Source organism: Giraffa tippelskirchi, chromosome 2, assembly GCF_054371585.1.
Source record: "Giraffa tippelskirchi isolate mGirTip1 chromosome 2, T2T-mGirTip1v1.2.pri, whole genome shotgun sequence".
In the NCBI taxonomy this organism is placed as follows: domain Eukaryota; kingdom Metazoa; phylum Chordata; class Mammalia; order Artiodactyla; family Giraffidae; genus Giraffa; species Giraffa tippelskirchi.
The window spans coordinates 73860212-73880983 of record NC_137276.1 but is presented as its reverse complement, the minus strand read 5'-3'; the positions used below and the strand labels follow the sequence as shown (position 1 = coordinate 73880983).

The 20772-nt window shown below is 40.6% G+C and overlaps 1 protein-coding gene and 1 non-coding gene across 5 annotated transcripts in view; both read left to right on the top strand.

Annotated features, from left to right (window-relative positions):
- Positions 1–20772, top strand: part of ARID5B (AT-rich interaction domain 5B) — a 197761-nt gene that overhangs the window by 121740 nt on the left and 55249 nt on the right. The gene's annotated exons all lie outside the window — the stretch shown is intronic.
- Positions 2964–3036, top strand: TRNAW-CCA (transfer RNA tryptophan (anticodon CCA)). The gene has a single exon. It is a non-coding gene; the product is annotated as a tRNA-Trp (tRNA).

Here is a 20772-nt window from a genome sequence, read left to right as displayed (position 1 = left end):
TAGGGGCCCTTCCATGTGGGCTGGAGTTGAGCCTTTGGGGACCCATCTTTCCAGACTTTAATTAGGACTTAAGGCATACACACCGAGGAAACCAGAATTGAAAGAGACGTGTGTACCCCAATGTTCATCGCAGCACTGTTTATAATAGCCAGGACATGGAAGCAACCTAGATGTCCATCAACAGACGAATGGATAAGGAAACTGTGGTACATATACATAATGGAATATTACTCAGCCATTAAAAAGAATACATTTGAATCAGTTCTATTGAGATGGATGAAACTGGAGCCCATTATACAGAGTGAAGTAAGCCAGAAAGAAAAACACCAATACAGTATAATAATGCATATATATGGAATTTGAAAGATGGTAACGATAACCCGATATGCGAGACAGAAAAAGAGACACAGATGCATAGAACAGTCTTATGGACTCTGAGGGAGAAGGTGAGGGTGGGACGATCTGAGAGAATAGCATTGAAACATGTACATTATCACATGTGAAACAGAACACCATTCCAGGTTCGATGCATGAGACAAGTGCTCAGGGCTGGAGCAATGGGATGACCCAGAGGGATGGGATGGGGAGGGAGGTGGGAGGGGGGTTCAGGATGGGGGACACATGTAAACCCATGGCTGAATCCTGTCAATGTATGGCAAAAACCACTACAATATTGTAATTAGCCCCCAACTAAAATAAATAAATTAATTAAAAAAAAATTAGGACTTGAGTCCCTGGAGCATATAGTGGTGACTCTTTAGAATCTTTTGGGTCCTGGTTGACACCCCACAAGTGTATATCCTGTTGGAACTGCCCAGTGGCCATGATATAAGACTGGAGGGTCTGAGCCTCTGGATCTAGGCAGAGGTGATTGACGTAAACAAGAGGTCTTCCATATAGCATCTCATCAGGACTAAAATCAACCTGTTCCTTAGGGGTAATACAGGTGCAGAGGAGAGCTATTGGTAAAGCCTCCTTCCATCCCAGGGAGGTCTCCTGGGTTATCTTTTTTATCACTGATTTTAAGAATTGGTTGGCTCTTTCTACTTTTCCTGAAGACTGAGGTCTCCAGCCCAATGCTTTAGAGACCCCTTGGATGGCCTTAGAAGTAAATGATGTCCCATTGTCACTTTGTAATGACCTGGGCAGACCAAATCTCTGGATGATTTCATGGAGCAGTTTTTTAACCACCTCCTCAGCCTTCCCAGTCTGGGTGGGAAAGCCTTCAATCCATCCTGTGAATGTATCTATCGTGATTAATAGGTATTTATACCCTTGAGAAACTGGCATCTGGGTGAAGTCCATCTGCCAGTCCTCTCCTGGGTAGGTCCCACGTCGTTGGACATGCTGGGCCAATTGGAGTCTTCGAGCTCCTTGGGGGTTGTTTAATTGGCATGTGGGACAAGAGGAGACCACTTGCCTTATAGTTGTTTGGAGCCCTGTTCCCCTGAAGTACCTTTCTAGTAATCTTTGGAGGGCCTTTTCCCCTAAATGAGTGGTGGCATGTAAGGAGTTAACCAACTTCCTTTGGAGGTTCCCAGGCAGAAAAAGTAGTCCCTCCTTGTGGAGCCACCTCATATGATCTTCTTGAAAGCCCTCACTCTTAGCTTTAAGAGTCTCACCTTCAGTATATGAAGGAGTTTCTGGCAAATTAGCTTGTGGAACTAAGATGGCAACCCCTATTAGGGCATTGTTCTGTAATGCTGCTCTCTTAGCTGCCTGATCGGCTGCTTGGTTCCCTTGTGCCACTTCTGTGCTCCCTTTTTGGTGTCCTTTACAGTGGGAGACCGAAACCACAGCAGGCAGATGGACTGCCTCCAAGAGCCTAAGGATTTGATCACCGTATTTGATTGGGGACCCTCGGGTGGTCAAGTGGCCTCTTTCTTTCCAAATAGCAGCATGTGTATGTGGCACCAGAAAGGCATACTTGGAGTCAGTGTAAATGGCTACTCTTTCCTTTTCCCAGCTCTAAAGCTCGAGTCAGGCTATGAGCTCAGCTAATTGGGCTGAAGTACCTGGTGGCAAAGGTTTAGCCTCTATGGTCTCAAAATTGGAGACTACTACAAGAGGACTAGTAAAATCAATGTGTTTTCTTTGGGTAAATGTTCCCTGGATTTTATAATGAACTGAAATGGTAGCAAGGAGCTAAGAATAAACCTTGTGGCAAGGAAATTAACTCAAAATTTAAACTAAAAACAACCCGCCACATGCCCCCACCAAAAAAAAAACCTCATTGTGAACAATCCACAGAGATCTCCTACAACTGGAGTACAAGGTTAAATTTGTTCATTGACAAAGGTAGCCAAACCCAGTGAACCAGAGTTACTAAATTACCATCCATTTTCTTAAGCATTTCAATGAGGTCTCTAGATCAATGGTAAACAAGCCAAAGAGACATGGCCTCTGTGTTTAACTGTCTCCTCTGCCTGAACTTTCAACACACTGGGGCAAGTACCGAGTAGGTACAGTAGAACCACATGTTGGTGGATGACTCAGAGAAGACTGTTTTGAGAATTTTCATCCATTGATGTTGACCCGCTCATGCTCCTTATAATGGACAGCTCTTATGTGGTCATTGAAGTAGTGGGTTAGCAGACAGTAAAATATCTGAAATTAACAATACTTTAATACTCAGGAGTTTAGATTGTCCATGGTTTCTTTGCTCCCTAAGTGACAGATCTCTTCCCCAAGTAGCTCCTTAGCCATCATTCAGAGTATAAAATTGACCAGCCCTGGAAAAAGTATTGCTGTCTTCAGAGTTTCATGTTAACATGCATAGAGTCCTCTTCATACCAACTTGACCAAATAACATATGTATACAAACATGGGAAGGTCATTGCCACATTTTAAGGAATATTTTTATACCAGGAGAATGCAAATACTGAAAGAGGATAGAGAAAACTTAGGTATGTTCTCACCGTTTGGCACATTTGTGTTTACGGTAGCTTTTAACCTGAAGGACTTCCCTGGTGGCTCAGAGGTTAAAGCGTCTGCCTCCAATGCGGGAGACCCAGGTTCGATCCCTGGGTCAGGAAGATCCCCTGGAGAAGGAAATGGCAACCCACTCCAGTATTCTTGCCGGGAGAACCCCATGGACGGAGGAGCCTGGTAGGCTACAGTTCATGGGGTCGCAAAGAGTCGGACACGACTGAGCAACTTCACTTTCTCTTTCTTTTCACTTAACCTGATGAGACTTGATATCTCACCCCGAGAGGAAGGCAGTCAAAGCAGCTGGTATTTAGAACCTACTGGGGCTGGTGGAGTTTTGGGTGAAATAGTCTACAGAATATAAAGACACTAATCTCATGGAGATGAGACCTTTGGTTGGAGATTATGAAAACTTTATGGGTAATTTTTCTCACCAGTGCCCCGCTGCCCTTCTGAATTGTCATGATGTTAGTCAGTCAGCCGTGTCTGACTCTTTGCAACCCCATGGACAGTAGCCCGCCAGGCTCTGTCCATGGGATGCTCCAGGCAAGAATACTGGAATGGGTTGCCATTTTCTTCTCCAGTCTGAATTGTCACAGTAGCATTTAACTGGTAAACGTGATTCTCTGTCCCTTCAGGAGTCCTCTAAGTGGATGAAGGGAAATAATATGAGCCCATTATCACAAATGCAGAAACTGCATTATTAGAACTTGTGGAATGAAATGTGTTAATGGAAGAATCAGGAATAAACTGGCTCCTGGTTCAACCATTGCTGCTACTCTTGTATTCTAGTGATGGGATGTTTCTTGTGGCCCTTAAAAAAGAAGCCACCACTCCTTTGTTTTGTGTACTCACAAAAGATTGTTTTTGTGTACTCACCTTTAGGTGAGATAATAGATATTTAAGAAATTTACCCCCAGGTTTAATTCTTGGCCTGTTTTCTCATTCATTTTGTTGTTTGTTAATTTAGTCAACCTTACTGAGTTTTCTCACCTTGTATCCAACAATGATGGTTTCCCATAGTTGTCCTAAGGATCGGACAAGATAATGTATGGGAAATGTTTAGCACTGTGCTTCAGATATGGTAGTTTTTAAATAAGAGCAATAGTAGTCATGATCAAGATCACAGAGATGGAGTTGGTGGTGTACCTGTTTTACCTCTTTTGTGTCTTTTTTGTCTTGGATAAAGATAAGAGACTTCTTAGCATCCTCAGCAACTTCCACGCAAAGATACGATTTAAGTGTCTGCCCCCTTCATATAAGCAGCTTCATGTTCAAGCCTCAATTTCCTCAGCTTTACAATGAGCAACATAGGGGATTCCTTGATGGTCTAGTGATCAGGACTCCACACCTCCACTGCAGGGGGTGTGGGTTCAACCCCTGGTCCGGAAACTAAGATCCTACAAGCTCTGCAGCATGGCCAAAATAAAATGAGGGAGATAACCACCCTCAACACAGAGTGTCTTCATCCATTCACTCTTCTTTTGGTTGAGGTTACCATTCATCAATTCAACAAATACATTTACAGAGAACTTATGTATTACTGCATTAGATCTGGAGCCAAACTGAATGAATTAAACAGACGTTAAGTCCCTTGCCCTTCTGAAGACTAGAATCTAAGGATGTGAATGGTAAGCAAATATATACAAAATCACACACATGCACCCACACAAGAGAATTACAGGCCACGATAAGAGCTACAAACACCAAAAGATTGCTGTCTAGATTAAAAGAAATAATGTATGTGAAAATGCATCATTGGCTATAAAATGTAAACCTCCCGAGACTTTATTTTGACTAACGCAACACCTGTGGCAGCCAGTGGCTACCACACATGTTCAGCACCTAAGGTTTACTGGTGACACCACCACTCCTTTTTCTTTGAGGCTTATTTAAGAAGGGAGAGTGGAAGGGAACCTTTCTGTTGAGTTTATAATAGCAATTACAAGCTGATAAGGGCAAACCATTCATCAAAGGATCATACCTCCGGACTTTATCTCTTCGGGTCAAATGTTTCCTGATTGATATTGACTACCATATCTTAAGCAGCTTTGAACAGATAAGAAGCTAGAAAAGAAATTCCTTTGAAGGAGATTTGACAAAATTATGTTTTCTGATTTTTTTTTTTCCTTTAAAGAGAGAGATTAACTTCTCATTGTTCTTCTTAAAGAGCACAAGAGCTACAGAATTGCAGAAAATGAAAAAAAAAATTATGGGTACATACTGAATGAATTTCCACTGATCCAAACTATCATCTGTGTTGATATTCTTTTTTTGTTCTGAAATTGTTTGGAAAGAACTTTAAAAATATTATGAATGACCTGTACCAAAGATACCTAGGAACAGATATCCCAAGAAAAGATACCTTCTTGGTTATTACGTACAAGTGCCATATTGGAAAAGTGCTGTAAGCAAAGTCTCACAGGTTAAGTATAATTCATTTATTTGTAGAAACAGTGTTTGAAAGGTGAGGAAGGTAGGTTTCTGACCATGGGCCTGATATCCAGCTTCTAATTGAAATGACCATAAACATTGCAATTAATCAACTATGTGCTCAATTATAAAATATATAATTACATTCAGAACAGTAAAAAGCCTCCTAAAGTGTATATAAATCAGTTAAATGGGGCAATACAGTAACCGATCACATAAAATTATATTTGATGAGATGTGTCATCTATCACAGTGTTTTCTACACAGTTCTTATCTTACGTCTTTGTGATTCATTTGTGCCATGTTTTTTGCTGCAATAAATCTCACAGTAAAGGAACCTCCTTATCTTGGCCATAGAATTCAGAGACATTATTTTGAGCAGAATGACTAGGAGATCTTGAAAGATTTTGGAGTGGGGAAGATCTGGGCACATTTCTAAGGCTTTTTGGAAAGGTAATCTGTATTTGTCTGTCTGCCTTTACTCGTTATAAATTTCTCTGTAACAAGCTTGGGCATTTGTACTTACGTTGTGGTCTTGATACTGTCTCCACAGTTGGCATGTGTTGCCTTGAAATTAGCTAGATGACCTATGTTTGCTTGCATACTTCCCGCAATAGATGCTCGATATTACAATAGAGGTGTAATTAGAAAAATATGCTAAATACAAATCACTCTTGATCAAGTCACTGCATGTTGAGAAGTATAGGCAGAACTAACTTAGGACCATATAGTGGTGCCTATATTTATATAAATCCTTTAAGTTTTATATGTATAATCAAGCAGGTCACTCCAAAGCAGACTGACTTAGGAATAGTGGGACTGAAGCAAAGAAAAAGCATATTTGCATTTTTAACTTTGGCAAATTGGAAGAATTTCTGATATTTTGATAAATGTATTCCAGAATGCCTTTCATTCTGTGGATGTTCAAGAGATCTTTGTGTCTGGTGAAGATATACCAAAGACCCTGGTCTTGCAAATTCTAACTTGTGCCTCAGAATGGATAATGGAGAAATATGAGTAACTTCAAGAAGGTTAACTTTCTAATGAGGTGGTGATATCATTCATTTCTTTCCTTATCCTCTCCTTCAGTTGGGACAAAATTCCAAATGGCTTTTCCATAAGTGAAGGCAGAGTCATGCTGGGTAGTTATACCCAATCCCTGTTGCAAGAAACAGAACCACACAGAACAACTAGCCAAGGCAGGACTGCCCAATGGTGTGACTGAAAGGCCTTCCCCTACATCTCAGGGGGAGCTCACATGGTTCTTCTGATCCTCCTCTTTCCTGAGTAATGTGCTAGCAGATACTTGTGGGGAGAGCAGTTGGTTTGTTCATTTATCCATATGGCAAACCAACATGTGTTGATAACCAACTTTGTCATTGTATGTAGCCCTGTGTAAGGATATGGGACTAGAAAAGCAAGGAACGCAACATGGTGCTGACCTTTGAGGTACACACATGTTCATGGGGGCTCCCTTGGATTCAACAGACACTTAAATTATAATGCTGTAAGTGCTGTGATAGAACTAAGTGAATCCTTCTCAGATTCAATAGAAGAAAGGAAAATATTTATTATTTTTTAATTTCATTTATTCCCTGGCATATTTTACTGCCACTAATATAATTAAGGGACTGGCAAGTTTTACAAGTGACTAATATATTAATCCCACTCTTCCCTTCTGCCTTGTGGGATTGTCGGTTGAGTCAGGGCTTAAAAATGGAACTTGATGAGATTTGTTCTAAAGATGTTGACAATACCAGTTAAACCCCTAAACATGACACACAGATTGACTATGTCTTTTTTCACTCTTTTTAAAGACCCAACGATGCACCTAGTTACTAACCTGCTCCATGTCCTTAATAAAGAGCAGGCTAATTAAAAATTGTTTGCTGGCTGGAAATGAATAAATGAAGAGTCACATATTAAAACAGGCATCGTCAGCCTGCACAAGGTGCTGAACATGGCTAGTGGGGAATGAGAGGAGTAATTGTGAGCCCTTTATCACGGAGGATGACACATACAAATGTAGACTTGGATACAGGGAGTAGGGTAAGGAGGCTCTTGGCAGGGTGTGCAGCCAGCTTCATCTCCCACTGTGTCCATAATACAAACTGAAAGAGCAGGGAAGGAAACAGAGTCTGTGTCTCCTCACTTCCTCCCTCTGTCTCTCCTATCCTGTCTGTCCATCAAGCCCCTTCCTGTCACAAGTCCTGCACCAACCTCTTTGAATCCATCTCTGTGGCTTGTGAAGACCTACAGCATAGAAGGTCTTTGCCATGGTGATGCGTTTGTCTCATGGAGACAGGGAAGAGGATATTGGTCCCTTCCCTTGTGCTCAGTCCAGCCGGGCAATATGGGACTGTTTTCAGTTTCTTGAGCTTGCTTTCCTATCCCTTGATTCTAAACCTCGGCATATGTCCTTCCTGGAAAAGAAACTGTGTCATCATTTTCTCACCCTTCAAACTGGCCAGCCTCTTCTGTCTTGCAGATCTCAGCTTAAACATCACTTCCTAAGACCGGTCTTCTCTGATGTTTCCATGATTTCAACGCTCCTGTGGTGTTCTCAAAGCTTCTCCTCTTGCTTATTGATAACATCTAGCCACCCACTTTACCCTATCCCTCTGTTCTCCATGTTAGAACCTCAGCCTTGTGAGAGTAGGGCCAAGGAATGTCTTGGAAACCCGTGTACCCAGTATATGGCCTACATATCCTAGGAAACCAGCGTATGTTGAAAAGATACTTCAGTTCTGGCTAGCAGTGAACAAACTCAGTTCTGCTTCCCTGGAAAGCAAGAATCTTGTCTCATGATTCTTTGGTGACCCTTGTAAGGCTAATTGATGCCCAAGAAATGTTTTTGAAAACAGTTCTTAATTCTGTTTTTATATTTACCTTAACTAGGCTGGAGAAGAGTTTCCTTTAATGATGTGAGGGACGTGGAGAGGATGAACGAGCTCGGGCTTGTTTCTTTCTTAGTTGGAAGGACTTACATAAGTACAGTATCACTAGTTTATAGTGCTGAATGAGCAATCGCCTGCGAACTGTGTGCCAGTTTGTCACTGCATTCTGTGCTTTACAGTCTCTCTCCTCTTTGGCCCACATCTCAGGGAACAAAAATCTATTCCTCAGTAGGGTCTTTGAGTAGGCTGCTCTATAAAGCAGATAGCGTGGCGCCAAAGACACATGCGCGTCTGGGTCTCAGTCTCCCCTCACGGTTACTCACCACCTTTTGTGCTCCTGGGAAATTGCTTAACCTCTCTAAGGCTCAGTTTCCTCATTTTTAAATTGATAGTAATGATGCCTCACACCTTAAGGGGGATTATAGTCATCTCTTGGTACCCTCAGGGGATTGTTTCAAGGGTTCCCTCTGATAACAAAGTCAGAGGATCCTCGAGTTCCTTATATAAATTTATTGTTTCCATATAACCTTAGCACCTCTCATACACTTTAGTCATCTCTAGATTACTTTTTTATTTTTAATTTTATTGAAATATAGTTGACTTTGGGCTTCTCTGGTGGCTTAGGTGGTAAAGAATCCTCCTGCAATGCAGGAGAACCTGAGTTTGATCCCTGGGTTGAGAAGATCCCCTGGAAAAAGGAATGGCTACCCACTTCAGTATTCTTGCCTAGAAAATTCTATGGACAGAGGAGCCTGGTGGGCTACAGTCCATGGGGTCACAGTCAAACACAACTGAGCAACTTTTACTCATAGTTGATTTACAATGTTGTTAGTTTCTGCTGTACAGCAAAGTGATTCACTTATACATATATATACCTTTTGTCAATATTCATATATATATTTTTTATTGAAGCATAGTTGACTTCAGTGTTTCAGGTACACAGCAAAGTGATTCAGTTATACATATATACATATAGTATTTTTCAGATTATTTTCCATTATAGGTTATTACAAGATATTGATTCTAGTTCCTTGTGCTATACAGTCAACCTTTCTTGCTTGTTGCATATCTATTTTTTTTTAATTAGAAATGTCAACTTTAGATTACTTTTAATGCCTAATTCAATGTAAATGATATTTAAATATTTGTAAACACAAGGTAAATGTTATGTAAACAGTTGCTGGCAGGTGGAAAATTCAAGTTTCACTTTTTGGAACTTTCTGAAGTTTTTTTTTTTTTTTTTTTAATATGGATATTTTGATCCATGGTTGTTGAATCTGAGGATCCAGAAGCACTCAGATATGGAGTGCCAGCTCTACATGAGGATTAAATGAAGTGCTGCATGCAGTGTTCTCAGCACAGCACCAGGCATAAGACATTTGTTAGTGACCTGCAGTATCTGTCAGTGCTTGCCTCAGTCCAGAGAAACCTGATAGCCTCCATCTGCTCCCTGGGTGGTGGTGGTGGGACAGTACACAGAGAGACCTAGGATTCATTTTCTAGAACATTCCAGAGCTACCATGTTCTTACCTCCATTTTTATTCTCTCCCCTTCTACTGCTGCTCAGCGCTTGCTTGCAACTGTAAGGACCACTCTCAGTTCCAGATGTGCCACGCCCTCCCTTGCTGGCTTTCCAAGTCAACTTGAAAGTTTAGAATCAGATTTGTTTATTCAACACTTTTTTTTTTTTACCTCTTATAACAGCCTCTGTTTTGTTCTTTTTGTTTAAGTTTATTATCCTCAATATTTTTCTAAACTGATTTCATAGGGAAGACAATCTTTCCTTGGAATCAACCAACAACCAACAGGAGCATACATGACCAAAAAATAGTGGGAAGACAATTGTAGGACATAAAACCCAAAAATAATAATGAGAAGGATGGTGATGATGCTTATATGCTGTTTACTATATGCCAAGCACTCATCTGAGCCCTGAATCATTATCTCCATTTTGCAGAGGATGAAACTGGTTGCCCGTGTGAACCATATAGTGGAAAGAGTATGTAATTAGCTTAGTTTGCCCTTAGGACTGCATCCTTATACAAAAGTATTTTTATCCATTTAATATCCAACAAAAGAAAGAGATCACCTTACCACAAGTTCTCCCCTTGTTTTAGCTGAGACATTTGACTCAATTTATACACATCTACATCTCTGTAGCTTGATCATGACATTGGAATGTCATAAATAATAAAAGAGAAGGGAAAACAGTATGAAGTGAAATCTATGTTTACTGGTAAGAAACATAAAGCATTTGGCATCAGCAGAAAGCTTAGTCTTTGATGTGGAAAATAGAAGAGTTCTTGCTGTTTCCATTTGGGTCAGAGAAAGAGGTGATGGCTCTATGATAAGTTTAGTGGGTTCTAAAGCTAGATGTAATAATTGAAGAATCACAAGTTGTCCTGCCCTGAGGACATGCAAGTATGAAATACACATGTCAGGAAAAATGTAATCAGTGAGGAACCACGCAACAGGAAAAGCAGAAAATATTTAATAAGACAAGTCTCAATTATCCTATGACTGAGACTTTGTTATGAGATGAAGCTACATATATGTGTGAGTTGGAGGTTGATGACGGATGATAGAAGAGACAGAGAAGTATGGAAGAGTAATTTTTGGTGAATCTTCCTTTTTTAATTTATTTTTTATTGAAGTGTAATTGAATTACAATATTGTCTTAACTGTTGCACAGCAAAGTGACTCAGTTGTACATATATCTGTATGTGTGTGTGTGTATATATATATTCTTTTCTATTATGGTTTATCACAGGATATTGAATATAGTTCCCTGTGCTATACACTATGACCTTGTTGTTTATCCATCCTATATATACCAATTTTGATGGATCTTCTTAGCTCCAGACATACAGAAGCCAACAGCCTGCAGTGTCCCTATTCTGGACAGCAGCCTAAGGAGGAAATGTTTTATTTTAGGTATGGCAATGTCCTCAGTTTTGAACAATTTTTTCCCCCGTCTTCAAAAATGTTCACACAATTAATGCCTGTTGCATGTATTCAACAAAAGTTGCCTAGCAACCATCAAGAAGCATTTTTGGAGCGCAAAGGGTCTAAAAATGAATGAAGAGCAAAAACAGTTTGTTGCAGCTGAAATGACCAGGTTTCTGATACCAGGTTCAAAGCAGATCCCCCCAGGAATCAGGCTAGACATCGCTTAAGAGTAAGAAGATCTGATTTGGCATCCTTAGAGACCCACTGAAATGTCCTGTTCATATTGATCACATGCAAAGAGGGAATGTGTAAAATACAGGGCTTGATCCACTTCTCTGCCTTCAGGCCAGCTGCCTCCTGCCTAATCCCATGTGGATGTGTAGATAATGGGGTTTTGGAAAACACTTAAGAAGAAAGATTATAACACCTCCTCTGGGTAATCCATTTTGGAATATTGCAGCCTTTGGATTGAGACCACTAGGTAAAGAACATGGGTTAATCCAGGAATTAACCTCTTCTCTTCAGGTTACTGATTTATACCAGTGATTGGCTCTCATAGTCATATGTTATTCTAAACGAAAACAACCTATGGGATCTTCTATATCAGAGGTCACAAATGCAGGTGCCCAGAGGTGTCAGCAGAGAACCTAGAAGGAGAAGGGTGGTGGGGCTTATGAGAAATCAGGAAGCAGTAGATACCCATGCTCTGCCTAAATGACGCGACTTAGCAGCAGCAGCAGCAGCCTAAAGGAGCAGCTGGTTTTCAGCTCCAGTCTTTTGTTGTGTTGTAGGAATAAGAGCCCAGAGTTGTCAGATCTCTCAACTCTTTATGAAAAGCCAGGCATATCAATTTCTGTGTGAAAAATCTCATGATTTTCAATTGATGACAAATAAAAAAATTTTTTTAAATCTACAAACTAAGTAAACTATGATACCAGGCAGATTTGGTCTATGAACCAGTCTTATTTAATGAACCTGTCATGTTATATAGATGAGGAAACTGAGGGAGGCCTGGTGAGTGAGGATATTTATTCAAATTTAATGAATACATGAACTCCTTAAAGTGAGGAACTGTGCTGTTTTATCCCCAGCTGGACTAGCACAGTTTCAGGCATGTGATGGCAACTCCACAAGTATTTATTGAATCAACAAATATTAGATCTTAGAAGCTAAACCAGGACTTGGTTTGGTCAGAAGAAATCAGGACCTTAAATACTTTCTCTTAAATGACTTTATTTTCTTTCTAAGTGACCTTCATTAACTTCTATTTAGATAGAATGCTCTTTTGCCGTACTGTGGCTTGTTTAAAGTGGTATTTGATTAATAGAAATGGTCTAGTGAAAATGTCAGAGGAAAAGCCCTGGATTCTACCTAGAGTTCAACCTTCCCATAGATCTGTCTGTACTGGGACTCTTACATACAATAGGTTTTCTTGGCCTATCATATTCAATTCCATTCAAATATTTGTCTATTTATTGAGCTCCTACAATGTTCAGAGGCCTCTGTATGGTGATTTCAAGACAGGGGATTCAGGGGACCTCAGAGGGATCAGGGTTCAATGATAATTTAGAGAATGAAGATGCTTGGCATAGTCTCTCTTTTTATTTATTTTTAAAACATTTTGGAGTATACTTGCTTTACAGTGTTGTGTTAGTTTCTGCTGAATCAGCCACATGTAAACATGTATTCCCCTCTTCCTTGAATTTCTTTCCCATTTAGGTCCACAGAGAATTGAAGAGAGTTCCCTGAGCTATATAGTAGGCTTTCATTACTTATCTATTGTATACATAGTATCAATAGTGTATGTATGTCAATCCCAATCTCCCAATTTCTCTTTTCCTTCCAAAACTTTTGGTCCTATTTAGGCAATACTTCTCTGTGTGGCAATTTCCTTTCTTTACTTTGTGTCCTGAGATTTAATCTTGCCCAAAACATAGAATCAGTTATCACCAAGACATCCTCTCTTTTAACAACCTCTGGTTATTGTCTCTGTGTTGGAAGACTCAGCCAGAGTAGACAACAGTCAGCCTCCATGGAGGTATACCAGATGTCGAGTGATCCTCTGGCTTTCATTGCACTTATTCTTTCTTCTTGGGTTCTATAAGGTGCTTACCTCTCTGCCAAGGGTTCAAGTGTTTCCACCATGTCAATAACACACCCACTAGAGAACTACTGGCCTCTTGAAATGCTTAAAGTGGTGTGTTACTTCCATGTGTCTGTACATGTAATAGTAATAATAATGAAGGACATTAAACACCATTAAACACCATTTATTAGTGTTTTCTAAATACCAGATAATGTGCTAGTCACGTTTTCTCATTTTATCTCTTTCATAGTCTTTCTCAGTCATAATTGTTCAGTCCTTTTTTTTGGATAAATGGGCAAATTCAACCCCAGAGAGAGATGGACTTGCCCAGGGTCATACAGTTGCTTGGTTTGTGAATTTTATGAAGAACTATCTGCTCTCAAAGCCTCTGCCTTCTTAACTGCATGAAACTTGGGGATCCAGCAACAGTTTTACCAAGTTCACCAGCCTTCTGTGAAAGGTATACCTTTTTTTAGAAGCCAACTCTAAGTGATGCTTTAAACAAAATGAATGATTTTGAATGAGACTGTGTTTAATTTCAGAACAGTGTCCTTTGCTGGCAAAGATAATCATATGTAATGTCATCTTGCAACCTCTCTGCGTGTGTGTGATTTCATAAAACTGGTGTAGCAGTTTATTATTATAAAATTAGTATCACATAGAACAAGCCTGGGACCCAAGCCAGACGAAATAGACAATGAGTAGTTATATAAGGTTTTGGAAGCACATGTAGTAGAACACAAGCTCACTGTATTTTCTTCTCAATTGTCTGCTGTTTGTTAATGTTTCCTTTTCAACATGATTGCATCTCAGTTTAATAGCACTTGCCATCTCAGGCTTTATGGTGCCAGGCCTGACATAGTTACATCCCCTTTGTGCTAAAAATATTGCATGTATATATTCAACCGCAACCCGACATGTTTAGCTAATGGGTTACTCAAGGAGCTATGCGCTTATATAATTAAGTGATGTATGTAATTTTGTGTTAACACATTTGCAGTGTGTGTTTCCCTGGTGATTGCAATACTTTATTCCGTGTAAAGTGTGACATTTTAATTCCCGCTGAACAATTTCCTACCTTGACTTGCCTTGTTTTTGTGGCAGGGGATTATTTTGCAATCAAGATAAAAGCATTATTTATGAAATTTCTAGGCTATACCATTACTGGAAACTTTTAACTGCAGATCAATCTCCTATTTTATTGATCTTTGTTAAAAATCTTTATTAGAATTTAAATTTGATCTCTACATTATAGATTTGCCGAGGCTTTGGCCTGCAGGAACACTTTTTTTTTTTAGGCAGCCTTGCCTGGTGGGCTGCCGTCTATGGGGTCGCACAGAGTCGGACACGACTGAAGTGACTTAGCAGCAGCAGCAGCAGCAGGGATGGGGTTTTCTTAAAAAGTAGTTCTCACCAGACAGTGTGCCATCTTCCCCAGAGAACTTTGTTTCTCTTCCGTGTTGCTCTCTTTCACCCTGTTTAGGTTCTCTAGTAGAGCCGGCATCATCCTGTGGGCTTGGAGGGTCTTGGCAAAACAAGTCAGATTTATAGGTTTTCACAGACAAGGCAAGTCTCTGTTAAGCTTTTAAGTGGTTAACAATAGCTGGGTCTCAAAGTTACACAGTGGGAATTAAAATGTGAATGCACATTTCCCCCCCTTATTAATGGCCACTGTGACTAAGGGAAGGTGCTACAGACAGGAAGGTGAACAGTCCAGCCACCTTCCCCTCTTCAGAAGTATTTCTTTTCTCTAATGGAATCAGCAGTCAGTGCAACTTAATAAACATTTACTAGACCTTCACTAAGTACAATACACTGCTTTCAAAATATGATAGTCAACTGTTCTGTAAATGTTTATTGAGCACCTACTATGGTGATGCTGCTGTGACTAAGACTGATGTCATCTCTTTAGTCTGGTGAGGCAGAGAGACCCACAGATGATTTCAGTACAGGGTGCCAGGTGCTGGGGTAGAAGCATACTTCATCTAGAAGTTACAGACAAAGAAATCATCCCCCAGCAGGAGACGTGGGAAAATAAGGAAGTGTTTTAGGGGATGCAGTTCCCAATGCAAGTCTGGGGAACAAGTACAAGTTGGGGCAGGAAGGACAGAGGTGAAGAAGGAAGGGTATTGTTGTCAGAGCTCGGACACACAGGTGTGGAGCCATGTGAAGAGCCTGGAACCTCTAGGGCATTTGTTACCACTGGAAGGTAACGAGGATGCTCCGAGGCGCGGTGGGCAGTGGTTCATGTCTCCCGCAGGTCTTGAATTCCCAAAGTCTTTCCTCACATGTGGAGGCCCCTGGGCTTGCTTTCAGCCCAGCCCAGCAAAAGCAAGCAGGTGGCAGGCGCTGACTCCAAACGCCGAGTATTGCCCTGCTGGCTCCATGAGCGTTTTCCTTTTAGCCCCTCCCATTTGGGTCTGAGCAAACAGCTGGGAGTGTGGTGCGCAGAAGCCCCGCCAGAGGACCCACGGTTCCATGCTCCAAGTGAGCTTTCTCAGTTGTGTGTTTTGGCATTCGAACACAGCGGGAATGTCCTTGTCAGCTCCCATTTGACTTTATTAATTGCATTTCCTTGGAAAGTGTGTTTTAGTTACATGGTCTTGGGATGACAGAGCTCACCCTGCAGAGAGACCCAGGAGGAGGTATTCGGGCCCGTTGCAAAGCCATCTGCTGCCAAGGCACCGCTGCTGGTCGCTTGCAGCCAACAGACATGGGTGTCTGTCCTGCTCTGCTGCTGGCTGTGTGACTGTGGGAAGTTTGTGGTCTCCGGGCCTCCCTTTCCTGACAAGTAGAATACGGATTTGGACTCGATGGTGTCTGAGGTTCACCTTACGCTGGAATTTCATCATTCTTTAAATTACTCAAATGAAGAATCCTGCCGCCATCACAGCTCCTAGCAGTGATCTTTGGTTCCAGATCCACTAGAAAACCCACAGGCCACTTTCTGCACTTCACGTCTTCTCTGGCTCTATATTTTAGAAGGCTGTCTACACTAGCACTCAAATCTAGGTTTTAATTTTTTAAGATGCAAAGGGAATTGCTAAGCTTCCGAAGATTCCTGGAAGACATGGTGGTATGGATCAAATAATCCACTTCATTAGTGGTGTCACAGGGGGCTGTCACCTAGCAGCTCCATTTGTTTCCAGGCCCCGCCCCTCCCCGCCCCCACTCCCCACCCCCACCCCCGCCCCCACTTCCCAGAGCCCTGAGGCTGAGGTTAATAATGTCAAAAGAATGTTTTAAAATTGCTCTTCTGTTGATTCCAAAGAGTCAGAGCCCTCACGTGGTTAGAGTCCTGGGCTAAGAGTCAAATTCTAAATTTAATTCTAGCCTCTGTGAACGTCTTCGTGCCTCACTCTCTCAACATTAAGTGATGTTTCAGTTTTCTCATCTGCAAAATAGGCCTAAGATCCCTTGCTCCACAGAAATATTTGCAGACAGCTTTGTGGTACACAAGGATTGGCATTATATTGGGGCAGAATATCATTTTTCATTCCATAATGGGACTGAAACAAAAGCCCTTTTGAGTGTGCACCTTGTGTAAACTTACCATGCTTAAATGCTGATGAATTTCAGAGGTCAGCAAACACCACCCCCTTTCTTCATTATATTTTTTAAAGCTAAACAAGGCTAACTAGGGAATTCATTTTGGAATAAAAAGACATGAAAGAAAGGGTATTTCAGCTTGCACAATAGTACAAAGAAGAACAAGAATCATCATGTTTGCTAAAGAACTCACAGCTGTTTAATTTTGTAGTAAAATTACTTTAAGAACTTTGCAAATTCAAAGACAAAACCAAACAACTGTTGTTGCAACACTGAATTTCCACGTGTAAGTGGAAAAGCCAAGTTAAGATTAATCTGCCCCTAAAATCACATTAAAAATACAGAGCGTTTTTGTTAATGCTGGTTGGAGGAGCGGCTTTTATCTGACGAGAAGACACATAAAAGAGGGAAATGGTACGTTTACTGGTAATAAGATGAAAAATAGTTTATGTTCTCATGTACTTTGCCCCCAGCTTTTTCTTAAGCTGCTCAGTCTGTTTTAATACCAGGTTTGTTTGCTTTTTGGGGATGGGCCTGTTAGGCAGGAAATTGTTGAAAGGCCTACAGCAGAATTTTTATTTAAATGGTGTTTTTAAAAATTAAAATTAAATACCAAATCGAGTAACCGATGATTGAATTTGGAGTTCAGATTTTTATAAAATGTTACTTTTAGATGATAAGTTCTATACCTGTACTTGTTCTGTAAATTCCAAGTTTCCATATGTTGCCCATTGTCAGAAACAAATAAACTGTTCCTCATTTAAAAAGAAAAAAGTGGTTTTCTTCCATATTAGGGAATTATTCAGGCTTCTTTCCTTGGTTCCTATAATTCCAAGCCAGTTGGAACATCAGTCTATTTTTGGTTATGAAGAAACTTTTAAAATGTAGGCATGATTCTTTTTAAGGTTCTAAATCTCATAAAAATCAATTTACCACATATATAACAGTTATGGTTGTAAATATAGTGAAGTCACTGTATTCTAGAAAGACTGATTTCTAATTTCCGTATTAGCCTCTCCACTCATCCTCCTTCCCTCTCCACATAGGAGGGCTGCTAAATGTAAATTCTGAAACATATAAACATAAGGTTGTAATTTGTGACTGTTTCTGTCGAGGCTGAATGTTCTTACCTGAATTTGATTAAACTCTCTAGTTAGTTTCTGGGTTTTTATGGTTTTCCCACCACATCACATAGATTGACCACAAGAGGGCAACCGAGAGTTTCCTTTCAGCTAACAAAGCCAGAAATGGTTTTAATATCAGCTAAGTGTTTTAACTTGCTAAGGATTTATTTCCCCGCCTTCCAATTGCCACACATGCAGCCTCTGAGTTTCCACTAACAGCGAATAATAATCCAAATAAAGTTCTTCTGAGGGAAAATATAGACAGACTGATCCAGACAAGAGCTTTTGCCCAAATAAGGATTCCTTGTGTGGAGACCCCACGTGTTAGATAACCATCAACTGACAGTTGGTCATGAGTTAATAATGTTGGATGCTGAAATATGTATACCATGTGCTATAAAAGGGTTTGGAGAGTAAAGACAAATACTGCTACAGTTAGATATCAGAGACATACCAGAGGTGTGCAGACTGCTTCTCTAGATGTAAGTTGAACCTGCCAAATAATTTCATAAAGATTATTGTTACAAGTATTAGACAGTGGAGTGAATAATTGTCATTGCACATTTTGTTGATGTGGTGGAGATTTTAGTCTGAATCTCTGTGCATGTCATTGCCTTAAATGCTATGTCAACTCTTGCCTTCTAAGAAAAGAAAATATTTCCTAACTTTATTTCCACTGCTACCGTTGCTGTTTTTATTTTTATGATGAGAACCCTAAAAAGGGGGTGGGGGAATTCTATAAAAGAACCCAGGCAGGTATGTAACCCTTTGATTGGCATGTTATGTTTGGAGAACCCTGTTCCTCCCTTGGTCTGTTTCTGTATTGCTGCTGCCACAGAATCAAAAGAGGAGGAGGGGGGGGAGGACAGGCTTTAAATTCAGCTACTGTAACAAGTTATTTGGGAGGATAAGACACAGGCCAGCCCTCTTCTCAGGGTGATGGCCTCTGGTCTTTCTGGTGCTAAGACTGGGTAAAGAATGCACCTTCTCTCCTGCTCCCTAGAGTTCAAACCTTTTTGTTCTGTCAACTTCTCTGGGCTTATTGGAGCTCCTGTCTTCAATGAACAACTTCTCTTTGTGTCATATGAAGCTGTGGGACTTCAAGTACCTTGGGAGAGCAATGAAGGCCATGCCCTTGCCTTTGGGCCTGACTATCAGACCTCTCTACTTACCGGCAGATGAAAACTCCAAAAAGAAAAACACATCCAGACCATGAACTTACTCAACAGTTTGTGATAGAGAAGCTTTTCCTTTCCAGTGAGTCAAAATCACTCAAAATCTATTTTCTCTTATTCATTTTGCAAATGACTTACCTTATGCCCAGCTCATGCTGGCAGCAGGAAAGAATAGTAAGTAAAATAAAAAATTAGACAGCTCTTTTTCTCACTTTCTTCCCCTTCCCCCACTCTCTCACTCTCCAAATCTGATGTCAAAGCTTAAAATTTGCTTTGGCACCTTAGTTAAGGAAGTTAATGAAATAACATCTTCATCAGGGCCATTTAGTTACTTTGAGTCAATGATTACCAGATTTGAATTTTACAAAGGAGACATTTCAGGTTTGGCAAAATGTTCAGATCCTAACATCTATGCATGACTACCCTCCAAAACAGTGAATAAAAGTCTAGATTGTACTGAAACTTTGAATCATGATTTTTTGCTTATTATTTTAGCTTCAGATGTTAATCTTATTCTGCTTGCTTTTTAACACACATTTGTAAGGACCTACCTATAATAGTAACATTGAACTGTTGACTAAACCAGCATCGCCTAAAAGAAAGATAATGCAAGTCATATGTAACTTAAAATTTCCCAGTAACCACATTTTAAAGGGTAAAAAGAAACAGGTAGAGTTAATTTTAATAACATTTAATGTAATGCAGTATATCCAAAATATTTTAATGTATAATCAGTATAACATGTTAGTAATGGCCTATTTTATATTTTTTGTATATTCTTGGAAACTCAGTGTGTATTTTATACTTACAGCACATCTCAATTTGGACTAGATGTCTTAGGTGCTCAAGAGACCCATGTGGATGGTGGTTGCTGTATTGGACAGAGCAACTCTAAACAGTCCTAGAAACATTTTAGCTTTCACTGAAATAAGTGGGATAACTTCTACCATCTTCCATGTGTCCTCCATGTTCACTGTGAGATTCCTATGGGTATCTTTCCGCTTTTCCCTGCAATGTGACATCTTCTCACTCCCAGGATCTGAGCTCCCTAGCTGACCCCACGGGGTTATAACGAACTGACCTTGTTTAATATACCACCAGGTGCTGTGGATCTTACTGCCGCTTCTCCACACATACCCCAGGCCCTTTCTCCTCACGCCACTTGGCTGCAACACACACTATTCTCTGCCACCTGCGGGTTCCGAACAATGACGAACAGGAATAGTAATCTTGTTGCTTCTAAGTGAGAGAGTGTCCTACTTGGTTTTCACTTTCTTTTTGGCTGCACCATGTGGCACGCAGAATCTTAGTTCTGCCACCAGGAACTGAACCTGGGCCCTCGGCAGTTAAAGCACCGAGTCCTCCAGGGAATTCTCGGAAACTATCCTACTTCTTGTGGCTTCCCAGCTGGCACAGTGGTAAAGAATCTGCCTGACAATGCAGGAAACATAAGAGATGTGGGTTCAGTCCCGGGGTTGGGAAGATCCCCTGGAGAAGGAAATCACAACCCACTCCAGTAATCTTGCCTGGGAAATTCCATGGACAGAGGAGGTTGGCATGCTGCATTCCATGGGGTCCCAAAGATTCGGACATGACTTAGTGACTGAGCGCACACACATCCTACTTCTTAA